Raw genomic sequence first — 16,946 nt, 5'->3', positions numbered from 1 at the left:
ATCATACAAGGGACAAACCTTACCTTAAATTGAGGAGATCTTTACATTTTTCAGTTAAGTGCCTGCACCTGCTGTCCTTTCAAATTCAAATCCAAATGTTTCAGTTGGGCAGTAAGGTTCCTGCAAGAATCCCCACCAACTAAGGAGGTTCCTTGATGAACCCCACCTCCTATGGTGTTCTTGGAATAACCTTTTGGGGGGCATTTTCAGTGCAAAGAACCATAAGGTTCTTCGAAGAACTTTGAGGATCTTAGAAGAACCCTGGTTGAACCCCTAATTTTTTGAGTGTACTCCAATGCCACTTCTGTTCTGAGCGGCCAAACATCGGAGGTCGGCATTGGCTATTAATTCCCTGAGCACCTTATATACGGCAGTATTATGTAATGACAATGCAAGTTGCTCCCTATCTGGAACTTGATTTTTTTGTATGTCCTTTTCTGAGTGACTGAAAATTTATGATATTGAAAATGTACTATACAGTAAGGATTGGACTCTTCAATCTTTAATGTAAAAAGGCCTATCCCATGATAACTTTTTGAAATACAGTACCTACTTACGTCTCTCCAATGGACCCTCTCCCCTTCATCACGAGTCAATGTAAACACACCATTATTTAGATTTGTACACCTGAACCCTCCAAAATTTGCCTCATCTGACAAAACACATTTCAGTGTATCCTCGCTTATTTCGACATCAACCTCTCCAGTTAAATGCTGCTCATCTGATTAACTTTCCATAGAGTTTACGATTTCCTGATCTGATAAACCTCTACCATAACTTTGTCTCTAAGTGGTAGTATATTTTCCCAATATCTTGGGTTTCTGAGATTTGATTGAGCTGCACAACTGACACTTCCTTATATATGAACTCTTGGCTACATCAGGATGAAAATCAGAAGCAGGTTCTTTATCCTCAAAAGTGTGTACATTTAGCATATTAAGTTGGCAGTCTGAGGGTCTTCTCTGAGCAGTTGACAATCCCTCATTTGAACTCTCCTCAGGCAATAAGTTTTGAACCTGAGCCTCATTTTCTGTTTGTACCATTTTGTTTAGTTTCACCTTGTCACTAGCAATAGAATGTTTACATTTGTCTCAGTCATACAGGTATGACAGTCCATGATTGTTGCAGTCTTTGAAGCAGTTGGATTCTTAACTAATCACCTGCTAATAATCAGTATTTGGCGTCTCCATTAGCGCAAGGCAAGAGTGCATTAAAGTCGTGTATGTAATGGTAATTTATTTCACAAGCAAAAAAAATACAAGTGTTAAGGTGTTTTATTTTTCCAACTGATATTCAACACAAAAACAGTCAATTAATGTAATGTTTTGGAATTAATATAACATGCAGGATTCAATGTAGGCATTAGAAGAAAAGACTGAGTAATAACCAGCAGGCTGTTCCCCTGAAAAACTGAACACATTTGGTTAGTATGAAAAATGAATGCACTCACGAACTGTAAGTCGCTCTGGATAAGAGCGTCTGCTAAATGACTAAAATGTAAAATGTAAAATGTTAGTAGAACCCCAACTGAGTATTTTCCACCCCAGTTTATTTGAGACAGGTAGTAACGTTTTCTCTTTACCAGTGTGTGGTCTAGCAATTACTAAAATATGAAATGACATCAATATGCTTTTGGACCACATATTTGCCACATACAGTATTTGGAGAAAGGCTTAAAAGGGCAGCTGTCCATGATGCTGATATGTGTCTCACTGTTCTAATGTCAACATAAAGCTTCCTGTGACCTAGCTAGCCTTTTGTTCAAACTCACCTGTTTTGTATTCTAGGGACTTTAGTGAGTAGACTGGACCCTGGTTTTATGGACACACAATCAATCGTTTTTCCTGTACAGTGCTATATTTGTACCATATAGTGTCATACGCATAGCGTTTCACCGCAACTTTTATTTTGAAGGTAAAATCCAATAACCGGAAATCTTAATGTGGATAGGATCCAGCCACAGAGTTTCTAAACCCAGAGACGCAACATCGCGAGACTTCTGGGAACGCTTGCGGGGTTGCGGGGAGGGGGGTTGAGAAGTCAATGAGAGAAGTGAAAAATTCTTCCTTAGATGTTAATTTTCTCGAAATCTAAAAGCATAACCTAGATTAGAGCCAATGTTTTAAGTAGTTGAACATTTTATTACTCCAACCTCATGAAAGTGACAAAATGACACGATTTTTGACACGACAAACTGGTCCTCTGTAGCTCAGCTGGTAGAGCACGGCGCTTGTAACGCCAAGGTAGTGGGTTCGATCCCCGGGACCACCCATACACAAAAAAAATGTATGCACGCATGACTGTAAGTCGCTTTGGATAAAAGCGTCTGCTAAATGGCATATTATTATTTAATTTTCGTCAAAAAAACACTTTATATTCAAGGAGTCAAAGTGTACAAATTTTTGGGAATGTGAGTACAAATATTTGGGAGTGTGGGTGGATGACAAGCTGAGCTTCACTGTTCATGTGGAGAACTTGATAAGGAAGCTCAAACTGAGAATAGGTTTTTATTACCGGCATAAGGCTTGTTTTTCTCTGGAGGCCAGGAAGGAGCTGGTACGATGTACATTACTGGCGGCTTTAGATTTTAGTGATGTTATATATATGCAGGCCTCAACCACTACCCTGAGAGCACTTGATTCAGGATATCATGCGGCCCTCAGGTTCATTACCAATCAAAAACGTCTATTGTGATCTCTACAGCGCCGTTGGCTGGTCGTCATTGACCTTGCTTAGGCTTAAACACTGGTATAACCTGATTTATAAGGCCATACTGGGTAAAATGCCACTTTATCTCTGTTCTTTTCTAGTCAGGTCAGTAAATAAATATAAATTACGGCCTCATTCTCATTTGCTTTTAACAGTACCAAGAATTAGAACAGGTCATGGCCCCTGTGTAGCTCAGTTGGTAGAGCTTGGCGCTTGCAACGCCAGGGTTGTGGGTTCAATTCCCACGGGGGGCCAGTATGAAAGAAAAAACATGTATGCACTAACTGTAAGTCGCTCTGGATAAGAGCGTCTGCTAAATGACTAAAATGTCAATGTCATGGTAGAAATTGTTTTAGTTACTCAGCTCCGTGGTTCTCTCATTAACATTTTAAAATGTGATGATATATTCACGTTGGTGGAGTTTAAACACTTGGTCAATGTAAATATCATAGAAGAGTGTAATTGTCTTTAGGACAGCTGTTTTTTAGTTATGACATTTGTGTTTCTTTATGTAATATGTAATTGTTGTACTGTATGTGTGTCTATGGTATTGTTTAATGTTGTGTTAGTGTATGTAAGTTGTTTTGTCTGAAACTTTGTTCCCCCTGCTGCTGTTGGACCAGGTCTCTCTTGGAAATAAGATTTTATCTCAATGAGAAAAACCTGTATAAATGAAGGTTAAATAATAAATAATAAATGAAAATGTATGCACTCACTAACTGTAAGCCGCTCTGGATAAGAGCGTCTGCTAAATGACTAAAATGTAAATGTAAATGTAATAAATAAAAGGAGTGCCTTTGATTTTGACGGCCTGCACATGCGCAGTTCGGCGCGAGACAACCATTAGACCCGATGGCGTATTTCTGCGCATGCGCTTAGCAAGCCAACGTCGCTATGACATCGCCTACAAGTGTGATCGGGGATTTCTATTGGAGAAGCAGTTTTAGCCTATCTTCATACTCTTCTGTCTTTGATCCAGCTAGTGTTGCTGCCATGACCCTAGTGAGAATAATAAAGGAATGTATTTATTGTCTTCCGGGTCGTGCTAGGTTGCAGATGGGTGCACCAAAGGGTCAAAATTCTTGCTTGCAAATATATTTTGGCGCAACCCTCTGGCAAGCAAAAGTACTGCATGGAGAGAGGAAAACGTATTACACACCAAAATATGTCTATGACATTTTACAAACTCAAGAGGAAGTTATCCGATTATTGAAATATACTGGTAGAAATGTCTGTGACATGGTAGGAACCATAGTGTATCCCTTGTGGCCCTTATTTGTGGGGAACATATACATTATATAAAATCACCCCTTTAACAACTGTTCAGATGAGAGCTTTGCACCTGAAGTTGTGTAGAGACCGTGGCGTCATTGCCAATCTGTGTCTGTTTTGAGAACCATGCTTCCATGAGAAATGTTTGGGGTGTGGTCGGACACATATGCACACTAACTGGCCTCTACCCACACACTCACACGTACTACACTGACACTCCAACACACACATACACTTCCTCCAGTATGAAAAATGTGTGCACTCACTAACTGTAAGTCGCTCTGGATAAGAGCGTCTGCTAAATGACTAAAATTTAAAATGTAATACACACACACTACATACGCTCACACACACAAAACACACACACACACACACACACACACACACACAAACACATTGACACACTTTCACACTCTTCACACTCTTTCACACTCTTCACATACGCTGCTGCTCTGTTTATTATCTATCCTGATTGCCTAGTCACTTTTACCCCTACATAAATGTACGTATTACCTCAACTACCTCGTACCCCTGCACATTGACTCGGTACCAGTGCTTTTCAATTGAAATAAAGTCATTAGGCCCTAATCTATGGATTTCACATGACTGGGAATACAGATTATGCATCTGTTGGTCGCAGATACATACAATAAAAAAAGTAGGGGTGTGGATCAGAAAACCAGTCAGTATCTGGTGTGACCACCATTTGCCTCATGCAGCGTGACAATTCTCCTTCGCATAGAGTTGATCAGACTGTTGATTGTGGCCTGTGGAATGTTGTCCCACTCCTCTTCAATGGCTGTGCAAAGTTTCTATTGGCGGGAACTGGAACACTCTGTCGTACACGTCGATCCAGAGCATCCCAAACATGCTGGCATGTGACATGTCTGGTGAGTATGCAAGCCATGGAAGAACTGGGACATTTTCAGCTTCCAGGAATTGTGTACAGATCCTTGCGACATGGGGCCGTGCATTATCATGCTGATACATGAGGTGATGGCGGCTGATGAATGGCACGACAATGGGCCTCAGGATCTCGTCACGGTATCTCTGTGCATTCAAATTGCCATCGATAAAATGCAATTGTGTTCATTGTCCGTAGCTTATGCCTGCCCATACCATAACCCCACCGCCACCATGGAGCACTCTGTTCACAACATTGACATCAGCAAACCACTCACCCACACAACACCATACACGTTATCTGCAGTTGTGAGGCTGGTTGGACGTACTGCCAAATTCTCTAAAATAACGTTGGAGGCGACTTATGGTAGAGAAATTAACATTAAATTCTCTGGCAACAGCTCTGCTCTGGTGGACATTCCTGCAGTCAGCATGCCAATTGCATGCTCCCTCAAAACTTGAGACATCTGTAGCATTGTGTTGTGTGACAAAACTGCACATTTTAGAGTGGCCTTTTATTGTCCCCAGCACAAGGTGCACCTGTGTAATGATCATGCTGTTTAATCATCTTCTTGATATGCCACACCTGTCAGGTGGATGGACTATCTTGGCAAAGAAAAAAGCTCACTAACAGGGATGTAAACAAATTTGTGCACAACATTTGAGAGAAATAAGCTTTTTTTGCTTATGGAACATTTCTGGGATCTTTTATTTCAGATCATGAAACATGGGACCAACACTTTACATGTTGCGTTTATATTTTTTTTCATTGTATATAGCCTCGTTATTGTTATTTTATTGTGTTACTATTTTATTTTGCTAGTTTTTCTTACTTTTTAACTCTGCATTGTTGGGAAAGGGCTAGTAAGTTAGCGTTTCACAGTAAAGGCTACACCTGTTGTATTCAGCGCATGTGCCAAGTAAAGTTCGATTTGAGTTGTTTAGTTTTATCTGTCAATGTTTGGTTATTCAAGTTTAGCAATATTTAAAATGTTTATTCAGTATATCTTTGGGACCAGAAGTGCAAATCCCGCCCTGACTCTTGGAAATGTTGATTTAAGGTGGCTGCAAAAATACACCTGATTTGTGAATGGCTCTGATAAGATGAATGGGTTAGTGTGGATATGGGAGGCGGGGGTTATAAAGGCTATTAGTAACAGACAGAATCTGAGAGCAGAAATCTTTCAAAGACAAGTCTCTGTGATCCCCCTGCATGAACAATGCCAGCCTCTTTCATCAGGAGGAGAAGGAAGAGATGAATGGCTCTGTGAGGCAGAAACTCAGAGGAAGTTGTGTGATTAGGAGGACTGGGGACTGACACGTGCTGTGGGAGGATTCACCTTGAATGGTGAGAGACACTGTGAAATAATAAGCGGATATGGCTTCTAATGGGATGCTGTGCAGGAAGAGGCTGAAAGTCAGTGACCGTGATGTAAGGTTCACTATGAACACTGATGTAGATTTCATCTGTACAAAGAGCTAAAGGAGCACAGAATGACAGAAATATTATATTCTGTCCTCTGACTCTCCTCTGTAGCTATTACTTATTACCATATCATTTCTGTGAAGTTAATATGAGTGGGATAGTCACTTCGCACTGTAGCCTCTATTCTTTTGATGTGCCCTTACATCAATTATATTCAAATTCATAGGTACACATGGAATCAAAGCTTGACACACTCAGCTCTGACAATAGCAACTTCCAAACACTGGGGGGAGAGGAGAAAATACAATAAATCACTTCTCATTAAACCACTTATCATGTATGGATGCAGACATGGATCCGTCTTTTTTTCCTGGTATGAGAGAAATCAATTTGATACACCAACCCAAATTCATTCAGGAAAGAAAACCTTGACTAATCATGGCTCTAAAAATGATTTCCACTCGAATCATTTTAAAACATGTCTCTCCTCTCTCCACTTAATGAGAGAACATGTTAAACTGACAGAGAATGTGGAGAATCTAGGTCAGACCATTGCTATGCAGGAATAATAACCTACTGCTGAAGCGTTTGCTTTAATGCTGTGTTATTGCCTGAGTATCTGAGTGGATTACAACAGCCTTTTCACCACCATCATCTCCACCCCCGTCCCTCTCAGCATGGAACTCTTACAAAGGGAAATAGGTGGAGATTTTCATAAGTTTCACAGTGAAAGCTGGTGACAGACAAAAATGGCACATACTCTGCAATTCCAAGTTTGAATTCTAAATATTTGACTCAATGCTATAACTCAAAAATGTAGGCAAAATATTTTCATATGTTTCACATGCTAACATTTTTTGTCCTTTCATCCATTTTTCATCCCATTACGGTGTGACGGCATGGGCGATGAATTAGTTATCAGTGACTGAAGTGAGGCCACCTTTTCATTTGACGCTCGGCTGCTGGTATTAGTGTTCTATTCTTAACTTCCTGCGTCCCAGTCTACAATCCCAGAACCTGTGTGAGTCCACTCACTGCTACCTGCTGTTGTGTCACAGCACTTCTCCATATGTCTGTGAGAGGCAAAATGTTGTGAAGAGAAAACAAAGATAGGAGAGGACCCCGCCCCCAAGTGTGCTCCCACTTCTGATAGGATCACAGCTGACAGAAACAAAACTCAGTGGAAGACATAGAATACAACTCAATTATACATTCTCCAGATTTGGTGTGTCACTTTCCCTTTGACTCACACACAAATCATTCATTGTTAACTATCTCCCAGAATTCCTGTGTGTAACATAAAGCCAAAAACAAGTTTCAGAGGAGTCCATGTTTGAGGCAGTCAGGTTATTCTGTTTATTGTGGATGTAGGGGTATTATTGCGGTTGTTGCTGACATTAGATGAGAGCTGAGCCTATTCTTTATCTTTGATAAGCTTTGCATTCATTTACCAATGGTATCTTTAGTAGAAGGGGCATTTTTCTGTGCACTTCCTGTTATGAAACAAAATAACACATTATATTGATTAAAACTTGATCAATATAGTCTAACCACACCATTAGTTTATGATGGCCCATTGACATTTGAGAAAAGGACAACTAGACCTTGATTGATTGGATGCCAGTTCATGGTATCCACTACCGAGAGATTAGAGAGGCCTTGATGACCTCTGCAAAAACTTGCCCAGGAGAAGGGAAGGAAAACAGCCAACAGCCCTAGCACTGATAGCAGTCATCTCCCAGAGTTTAGTAGGCCTTTAATAGCATTGTTGTCCCCAAACCCTTCTTCCAAAGCTAACTTTCACTTTTAGATAAGCAAGCTAGAAATAAAAGACATGCCCCTGACAGGCCCCTTGACCATACAAACATAAGATAAGACAGGGAGAAAGCATTAAAAAAAGCAACCAGCCTTAGTATTACTGAGAGCAGCCCCATATCTCCCCTAGTGTTTAAAGCCAAAGTGGCAGCTCCCCTGACAGGAGCAGAGCGGGTGCTTAGCAACATCTCCTATGCATGATTTACCAAATCAACAGGGTTAATATCCTAGAAGCTGGGATGTACTACTCTTCCAAAGAGTGGCCACATATCAAAAGCACCCCCTGTGGGAGACACCACAGAGTTATACATGCTGGTAAATGTGTCGTAAAACTACAGTAAAAACAACTCAAGGGAATGCAATGTCACTGGGGTTACAGTGGTGTAAATCCCCTTACTTGCTCCCTCTTTAATACTCTGCTCTTATACCAGCCAGTTTGACAGGAAAGCAATAATAATAATACATTAAATCTGTATAGCGCTTTTCATTACAGAGTTATCTCAAAGCTCTAAAGTGCAGACCTTATCCTATAGTTCAAGCAACCACAGACACCACAAGGCTGAGTGTGGAAAGTTATGTTATGTAACCTCAACAATGTACAGCTGACATACAAAACGAAAGTCTACTGAGTGAATACATAATCAAGCTAGTGAATACACAATAGACAAGTGAGTGTGTAATCAACATATATGCATTATGTAAAACATTTTATGCTCATGTCATTCGCTTAGGCCTATATGAAACCTATCTTGCCCCTATGTATTCTGTACAATGAACTGTCCACCATTCATCTCCCACCTCCCACCCTAATAGAATGTAATCAAGCTGCAAGTATCTCTAAACCGTCCTCATGTCTTCAGCTCAGAGAATATGCTCTCAACAGATAACATGCAGAACTTTGAACACTGATTAATGAATCATGTCATCCTGCTCAACTATGGCAACTTGGCAACCAACCAGGATTCCAAAATCCGGGGGACCGAGACCCGGCGCCCAGCGGCATCAGATGGGCATTGTATACAACAACGGTGGGCGTATAATCACTTTTGTTTCCTATTGCTTTTCTTTTTACCCCAATCTGGCTTAGCCGGCAGCCAGGGATCCTTTCCTGCACCTGCAGCAGGCTCCTTCATTAGACAACAGGATGATGGCCCTGCACTTGATTTGAGAGAGCTGCTGGCGCTGGGACAAGCACTCCAATTTCTTTCCCTGTCTGGTGGCCCCACTTATTTCAGCTCCTGGAGCGCCTGCCAAAGCCCTTAATGTGCACTAGGCTCCATGTTAACGCTGCTTCTCTCTGGGGACAGCCCTGGACCTAGTTTAGCAGAGAAAACTGCCTGCCTGTGCCGAAAGTATATGGAGCAGCCACAGAGAACGGCTCAGGAAAAATATTAACCTGGTGCGGCAGTAGCCTGGCTCACATGACCCACGTGACCACACAGCGAGGATGAGCTGTGACTCACTGGTCTGGAAAGGAGGCTGTTTGTTAATGCAATATTAGCTCAGAAATTCAGCGGACACATTGATTGGTTCTCTCAAATGTTAATTTTTTTCCCCTGGTGGGTTGACCTCTCTGTGTTTGGATTTGTAAAAGCACATTCCCTTCATTATCAACGCATGGTGCCGACAACATCAAAACAGCCTTTCCAGACTCATGATGCCATCTATTTTGTGAAGTGCACCAGTCCCTCCTGCAGCAAAGCATCCCCACAGCATGATGCTGCCACCCCCGTGCTTCACGGTTGGGATGGTGTTCTTCGGCTTGCAAGCAATCCCCTTTTTCCTCCAAACATAACGATGGTCATTATGGCCAAACAGTTCTATTTTTGTTTCATCAGACCAGAGGACATTTCTTCAAAAAGCACGATCTTTGTCCCCATGTGCAGTTGCAAACCATAGTCTGGCTTTTTTATGGCGGTTTTGGAGCAGTGGCTTCTTCCTTGCGGAGCGGCCTTTCAGGTTATGTTAATATAGGACTCGTTTTACTGTAGATATAGATACTTTTGTACCTGTTTCCTCCAGCATCTTCACAAGGTCCTTTGCTGTTGTTCTGGGATTGATTTGCACTTTTCGCACCAAAGTACGTTCATCTCTAGGAGACAGAATGCGTCTCCTTCCTGAACGGTATGGCGGCTACGTGGTCCCATGGTGTTTATACTTGCGTACTATTGTTTGTACAGATGAATGTGGTACCTTCAGGCGTTTGGAAATTGCTCCCAAGGAAGAACCAGACTTGTGGAGGTCTACAATGATTTTTCTGAGGTCTTGGCTGATTTGTTTTGATTTTCCCATGATGTCAAGCAAAGAGGCACTGAGTTTGAAGGTAGGCCTTGAAATACATCCACAGATACACCTCCAATTGACTCAAATTATGTTAATTAGCCTATCAGAAGCTTCTAAAGCCATGACATCATTTTCTGGAATTTTCCAAGCTGTTTAAAGGCACAGTCAACTTAGTGCATGTAAACTTCTGATGCACTGAAATTGTGATACAGTGAATTATAAGTGAAATAATCTGTCTGTAAACAATTGTTGGAAAAATTACTTGTGTCATGCACAAAGTAGATGTCCTAACCGACTTGCCAAAACTATAGTTTGTTAACAAGAAATTTGTGGAGTGGTTGAAAAATGAGTTTTAATGATTCCAACCTAAGTTTATGTAAACTTCCGACTTCAACTGTATATATATATATATATATATATATATTTGCGAGAAAATAAACGTATGGGGGATTGGAAGTGATGCAGACAATGGAAGTTACAATCTATCTGCAATATTAAAGCTGATCTACCCCCTAAAGAAATCAAATAAAAAGATCCTACACCTGTAATGTACTGCATCTATATACGAGGACTAGAAACAGTATGATGCACCCAGTCCATCAGAGTATACAGTGCCTTCGGAAAGTTTTCAGACCCCTTGACTTTCTCCACATTTTGTTACGTTACAGCCTTATTCTAAAATTGATTAAATAGTTTTTTCCCCTCATCAGTCTACACACAATACCCCATAATGATGAAGCAAAAACTGGTTTTTAGACATTTTTGCTCATTTATATTTAAAACCCCCTGGAAATATCACATTTACATAAGTATTCAGACCCTTTACTCAGTACTTTGTTGAAACACCTTTGGCAGTGATTACAGCATTGAGTCTTCTTGGGTATGACGCTACAAGCTTGGCACACCTGTATTTGGGGAGTCTCTCCCATTCTTCTCTACAGATCCTCTCAAGCGCTGTCAGGTTGGATGGGGAGCGTTGCTGCACAGCTATTTTCAGGTCTCTCCAGAGATGTTCGATCGGGTTCAAGTCCGGGCTCTCGCTTGACCACTCAAGGACATTCAGAGACTTGTCCCGAAGCCACTCCTGCGTTGTCTTGGCTGTGTGCTTAGGGTCATTGTCCTGTTGGAAGGTGAACCTTCACCCCAGTCTGAGGTCCTGAGCGCTCTGGAGCAGGTTTTCATCAAGGATATCTCTGTACTTTGCTCTGTTCATCTTTCCCTCGATCCTGACTAGTCTCCCAGTCCCTACTGCTGAAAAACATCCCCACAGCATGATGCTGCCACCACCATGCTTCACCGTAGGGATGGTGCCAGGTTTACTCCAGACGTGACGCTTGGCATTCAGGCCAAAGAGTTCAATCTTGGTTTCATCAGACCAGAGAATCTTGTTTCTTGAGTTTAGGTGCCTTTTGGCAAACTCCAAGCGGGCTGTCATGTGCCTTTTACTGAAGAGTGGCTTACGTCTGGCCACTCAACCATAAAGGCCTGATTGGTGGAGTGCTGCAGAGATGGTTGTCCTTCTGGAAGGTTCTCCCATCTCCACAGAGCAATTCTAGAGCTCTGTCAGAGTGACCATCAGGTTCTTGGTCACCTCCCTGACCAAGGCCCTTCTCCCCCGATTGCTCAGTTTGGCTGGGCGGCCAGCTCTAGGAAGAGTCTTGGTGGTTCCAAACTTCTTCCATTTAAGAATGCTCGAGGCCACTGTGTTCTTGGGGACCTTCAATGTTGCAGAAATTCTTTCGTAACCTTCCCTTGATCTGTGCCTCGACACAATCCTGTCTCTGCGCTCTACGGACAATTCTTTCAACCTCATGGCTTGGTTTTTGCTCTGACATGCAGTGTCAACTGTGGGACCTTATATAGACAGGTGTGTGCCTTTCCAAATCATGTCCAATCAATTGAATTGACCACAGGTGGACTCCAATCAAGTTGTAGAAACATCTCAAGGATGATCAATGGAAACAGGATGCACCTGAGCTCAACTTCGAGTCTCATAGCAAAGGGTCTGAATGCTTATGTAAATAAGGTATTTCAGTTTTTTTTATTTTTAATACATTTGCAAACATTTCTAACAACCAGTTTTTGCTTTGCCATTATGGGGTATTGTGTGCAGATTGATGAGGATTTCCTTTTATTTAATTCATTTAAGAATAAGGCTGTAACGTAACAAAATGTGGAAAAAGTCAAGGGGTCTGAATACTTTCTGAAGGCACTGTATATGCTTCAGCATTATGGTCTAAGACTGCTACTGACATACTTAGAACAAATGCTGTAATGTCCTCCATTGTATCTGGACTAGGCCAGCTGAATCCGGATTTCAAGGAAATACACAAATAATAACTTTTAAACAACACTCAGTCTGTCCTCCTGAACCTACTTTGGCCTTATGACTTGGCATATACAGTGGGGAAAATAGTATTTAGTCAGCCACCAATTGTGCAAGTTCTCCCACTTAAAAAGATGAGAGAGGCCTGTAATTTTCATCATAGGTACACATCAACTATGACAGACAAAATGAGAAAAAAAATTCCAGAAAATCACATTGTAGGATTTTTAATGAATTTATTTGCAAATGGTCAATAACAAAAGTTTCTCAATACTTTGTTATATACCCTTTGTTGGCAATGACACTGGTCAAACGTTTTCTGTAAGTCTTCACAAGGTTTTCACACACTGTTGCTGGTATTTTGGCCAATTCCTCCATGCAGATCTCCTCTAGAGCAGTGATGTTTTGGGGCTGTCGCTGGGCAACACAGACTTTCAACTCCCTCCAAAGATTTTCTATGGGGTTGAGATCTGGAGACTGGCTAGGCCACTCCAGGACCTTGAAATGCTTCTTACGAAGCCACTCCTTCGTTGCCCGGGCGGTGTGTTTGGGATCATTGTCATGCTGAAAGACCCAGCCACATTTCATCTTCAATGCCCTTGCTGATGGAAGGAGGTTTTCACTCAAAATCTCACGATACATGGCCCCATTCATTCTTTCCTTTACACGGATCAGTCGTCCTGGTCCCTTTGCAGAAAAACAGCCCCAAAGCATGATGTTTCCACCCCCATGCTTCACAGTAGGTATGGTGTTCTTTGGATGCAACTCAGCATTCTTTGTCCTCCAAACACGACGAGTTGAGTTTTTACCAAAAAGTTCTATTTTGGTTTCATCTGACCATATGACATTCTCCCAATCCTCTTCTGGATCATCCAAATGCACTCTAGCAAACTTCAGACGGGCCTGGACATGTACTGGCTTAAGCAGGGGGACACGTCTGGCACTGCAGGATTTGAGTCCCTGGCGGCGTAGTGTGTTACTGATGGTAGGCTTTGTTACTTTGGTCCCAGCTCTCTGCAGGTCATTCACTAGGTCCCCCCGTGTGGTTCTGGGATTTTTGCTCACCGTTCTTGTGATCATTTTGACCCCACGGAGTGATATCTTGCGTGGAGCCCCAGATCGAGGGAGATTATCAGTGGTCTTGTATGTCTTCCATTTCCTAATAATTGCTCCCACAGTTGATTTCTTCAAACCAAGCTGCTTACCTATTGCAGATTCAGTCTTCCCAGCCTGGTGCAGGTCTACAATTTTGTTTCTGGTGTCCTTTGACAGCTCTTTGGTCTTGGCCATAGTGGAGTTTGGAGTGTGACTGTTTGAGGTTGTGGATATGTGTCTTTTATACTGATAACAAGTTCAAACAGGTGCCATTAATACAGGTAACGAGTGGAGGACAGAGGAGCCTCTTAAAGAAGAAGTTACAGGTCTGTGAGAGCCAGAAATCTTGCTTGTTTGTAGGTGACCAAATACTTATTTTACACTATAATTTGCAAATAAATTCATTAAAAATCCTACAATGTGATTTTCTGGATTTTATTTTCTCAATTTGTCTGTCATAGTTGACGGGTACCTATGATGAAAATTACAGGCCTCTCTCATCTTTTTAAGTGGGAGAACTTGCACAATTGGTGGCTGACTAAATACTTTTTCCCCCCACTGTATATGTGAGCTTGTGTGTAAAACTGCAGAAACATAATTGTCTCCCCAGAGCAGCAACACAGTTGTGGTGACGAGAGATAGCCGAGACAGAGTTGTGGACGACTAAGCCACTAAGGCCAAGGCCCTCTCAACAGCTCTAATAGCAAGTTGTCAACCGCCTGGCTTATCGCACAGACACAATCCTCCCAATAACTCTTATCAGCTTCAGTGATAAGTGCCAAATAAAGGGACATGCTGCCATCTATCTGCTTCTCAGATCTATAATCAGTTTTTCCTCCGAGGCGCTGGCTCCCCCTGAATCTCATCTGCACGGTTCTGGAGGGGCCCCAATCCCCTGCTGCAAGTGGCTGAAAGCAGTGCAATGAAATGCAGAGAGGGATTCATCTGGGCAGGAATCACACGCAAGCACGCACGCATACACACACAATAATGCTGATTTGAATTATTAAGTTATCATACATCATAGGCTCTGTCTGGAGAGATGTGAGTGAGTAGGGGGCTCTCTGTCTGAGATGCTTCCATTAAGCCCCATCCATAGAGGAGTTGTGGTTTGAGAGGAAGCCAATGGTAAAGTAGATTTAGACCCGCTCCTCCGGTCAGTTGCAGGTGTTTGATGATGATAGATTGTTACAGTTGGCTAGGTTTTCATCTCCCTCTCATTGAACAAAGCCTCAGTTCTGCATTGAGGCAAGAGATGAAAGAGAGACAAGAGATGGAAATGCAAGAGCATGATGTTGATTTCTAATGTATCTCATTTGAAACTGCCATACCCCTACTACACCAACAGTATAACACCTTACAGGTGGTCATCATAGCCCTTTAAATAGCAGCACATGGCATTGGGGAAGGCTGCATACATTTACAGTGGGTATAGAAAGTCACCACCCCTTTTCAATATGTTCACCTTTTGTTGCCTTACAGCCTGAAATGAAAACACATAAAATCAGACTTTTTCCGGCTTTATTTACACACAGTAACCCACAATATCCAAGTGAACAAAAAAACATCTAAAAAACTCTGCTAATTAATTAAAGTTAAAACAGTAAAATACCCTACTTGGATAAGTGAACACCCCCTCCTTAGATTTGCAATTGCAAACTTGCTGAGGTATAACCAACCACCTTCCAGATCAAAAATCAAGCGAATTGGCTTCCATCTGTGATCAATTGTAGTGACTTTGATTAGTTCAGAATAAAAGCAGTTGATCATAGAGGACTCCACTGCTTAGTAATACAATTCAAAGCAAAGAATTCACTATAGGCAGAATGGTACTTTCAAAAGATCTAGGATATAAAGTTGTGGAAAGGCACAAGTCAGGGGATGGATATAAAAATATTTCAAAGGCTTTGTCTATCCGTCGGAGCACAGTTAAGACCCTTATTAAGAAGTGGAAGGCGTATGGCACCACCCAGACCCTGCATAGATCAGGCCGTCCCTCCCAACTGGATGACCGGGCAAGGAGGAGACTGATCAGAGAGGCTACCAAGAAGCCAATGGCAACTTTGAAGGAGCATGTGTGCATATTGTGGTCACGTGTGCATATGACCACTATCACAAGCGCTCCACAAATCTGGCCTCTATGGGAGGGTGGCAAGAACAAAACCACTCCTCATAAAAGGCAACATCAAGTCTCGTTTGAGCTTTGCCAAAAAGCACATTGTAGATTCCGAGGCCAAGTGGCAAAATGTGCTGTGGTCAGATGAAAAACTGAACTTTTTGGCCTGAGCGCAAAACGATATATCTGGCCAAAACCCAATACATCCTTCCACCTACAGTAAAGCACGGCGGTGGCAGCATCCTGTTGTGGGGGTGTTTCTCTTCAGCAGGGACTGGAGCACTTGTCAGGATAGAAGGGAAAATGGACAGTGCAAAATACTGACACATTCTTAAGGAGAACCTGCAGCCCTCTGCCAGGAAGTTGAAAATGGGAAGATGGTTCACATTTCAACATGACAATGACCCAAAGCAACCTTACAGTGGCTTAAGTTCAAGAAGGTGAATGTCCTTAAGTGGCCTAGTCAGAGCCCCGACCTAAATCCCATTGAGAGTCTGTGGAATTACTTTAAGAGTGCAGTCCATGAGCGGTCACCATGCAATTTGACTGAGCTTGAACAATTCTGCAAGGAAGAATGGGCAAATATTGCACAGTCTAGGTGTGCAAAGTTAATAGAGACGTATTCAAAGAGACTCATGGCTGTAATTCAAGCAAAAGGTGGTTCTACCAAGTATTAGCTCAGGGGGGTGTTCACTTATCCAAATAGGGTATTTTACTGGTTTAATTGTAATTATTTTTCAGAGTTTTAGAGTAAAAAAAAAATAACTTGGATATTGTGGGTTACCGTGTGTAAATAAAGCCAGAGAAAGACTGATTTTACGTGTTTTCATTTCAGGCAGTAACGCAACAAAAGCTGAACATTTTGAAAAGGGGTGGTGACTTTCTATACCCACTGTATTTATTACCACAGCCATGGCCTACTTCTAACTGAGTGCACAGAGGTCTCGGCAAGGCTCCTCTCTGAGGAGCAGCAGGTCTGCAAAAACACCTCAGGAAGACAT

This window comes from Coregonus clupeaformis, chromosome 13 (assembly GCF_020615455.1).
Source record: "Coregonus clupeaformis isolate EN_2021a chromosome 13, ASM2061545v1, whole genome shotgun sequence".
In the NCBI taxonomy this organism is placed as follows: Eukaryota; Metazoa; Chordata; class Actinopteri; order Salmoniformes; family Salmonidae; genus Coregonus; species Coregonus clupeaformis.
The sequence above is the reverse complement of the archived record's forward strand: the minus strand, read 5'-3'. Positions refer to the sequence as shown.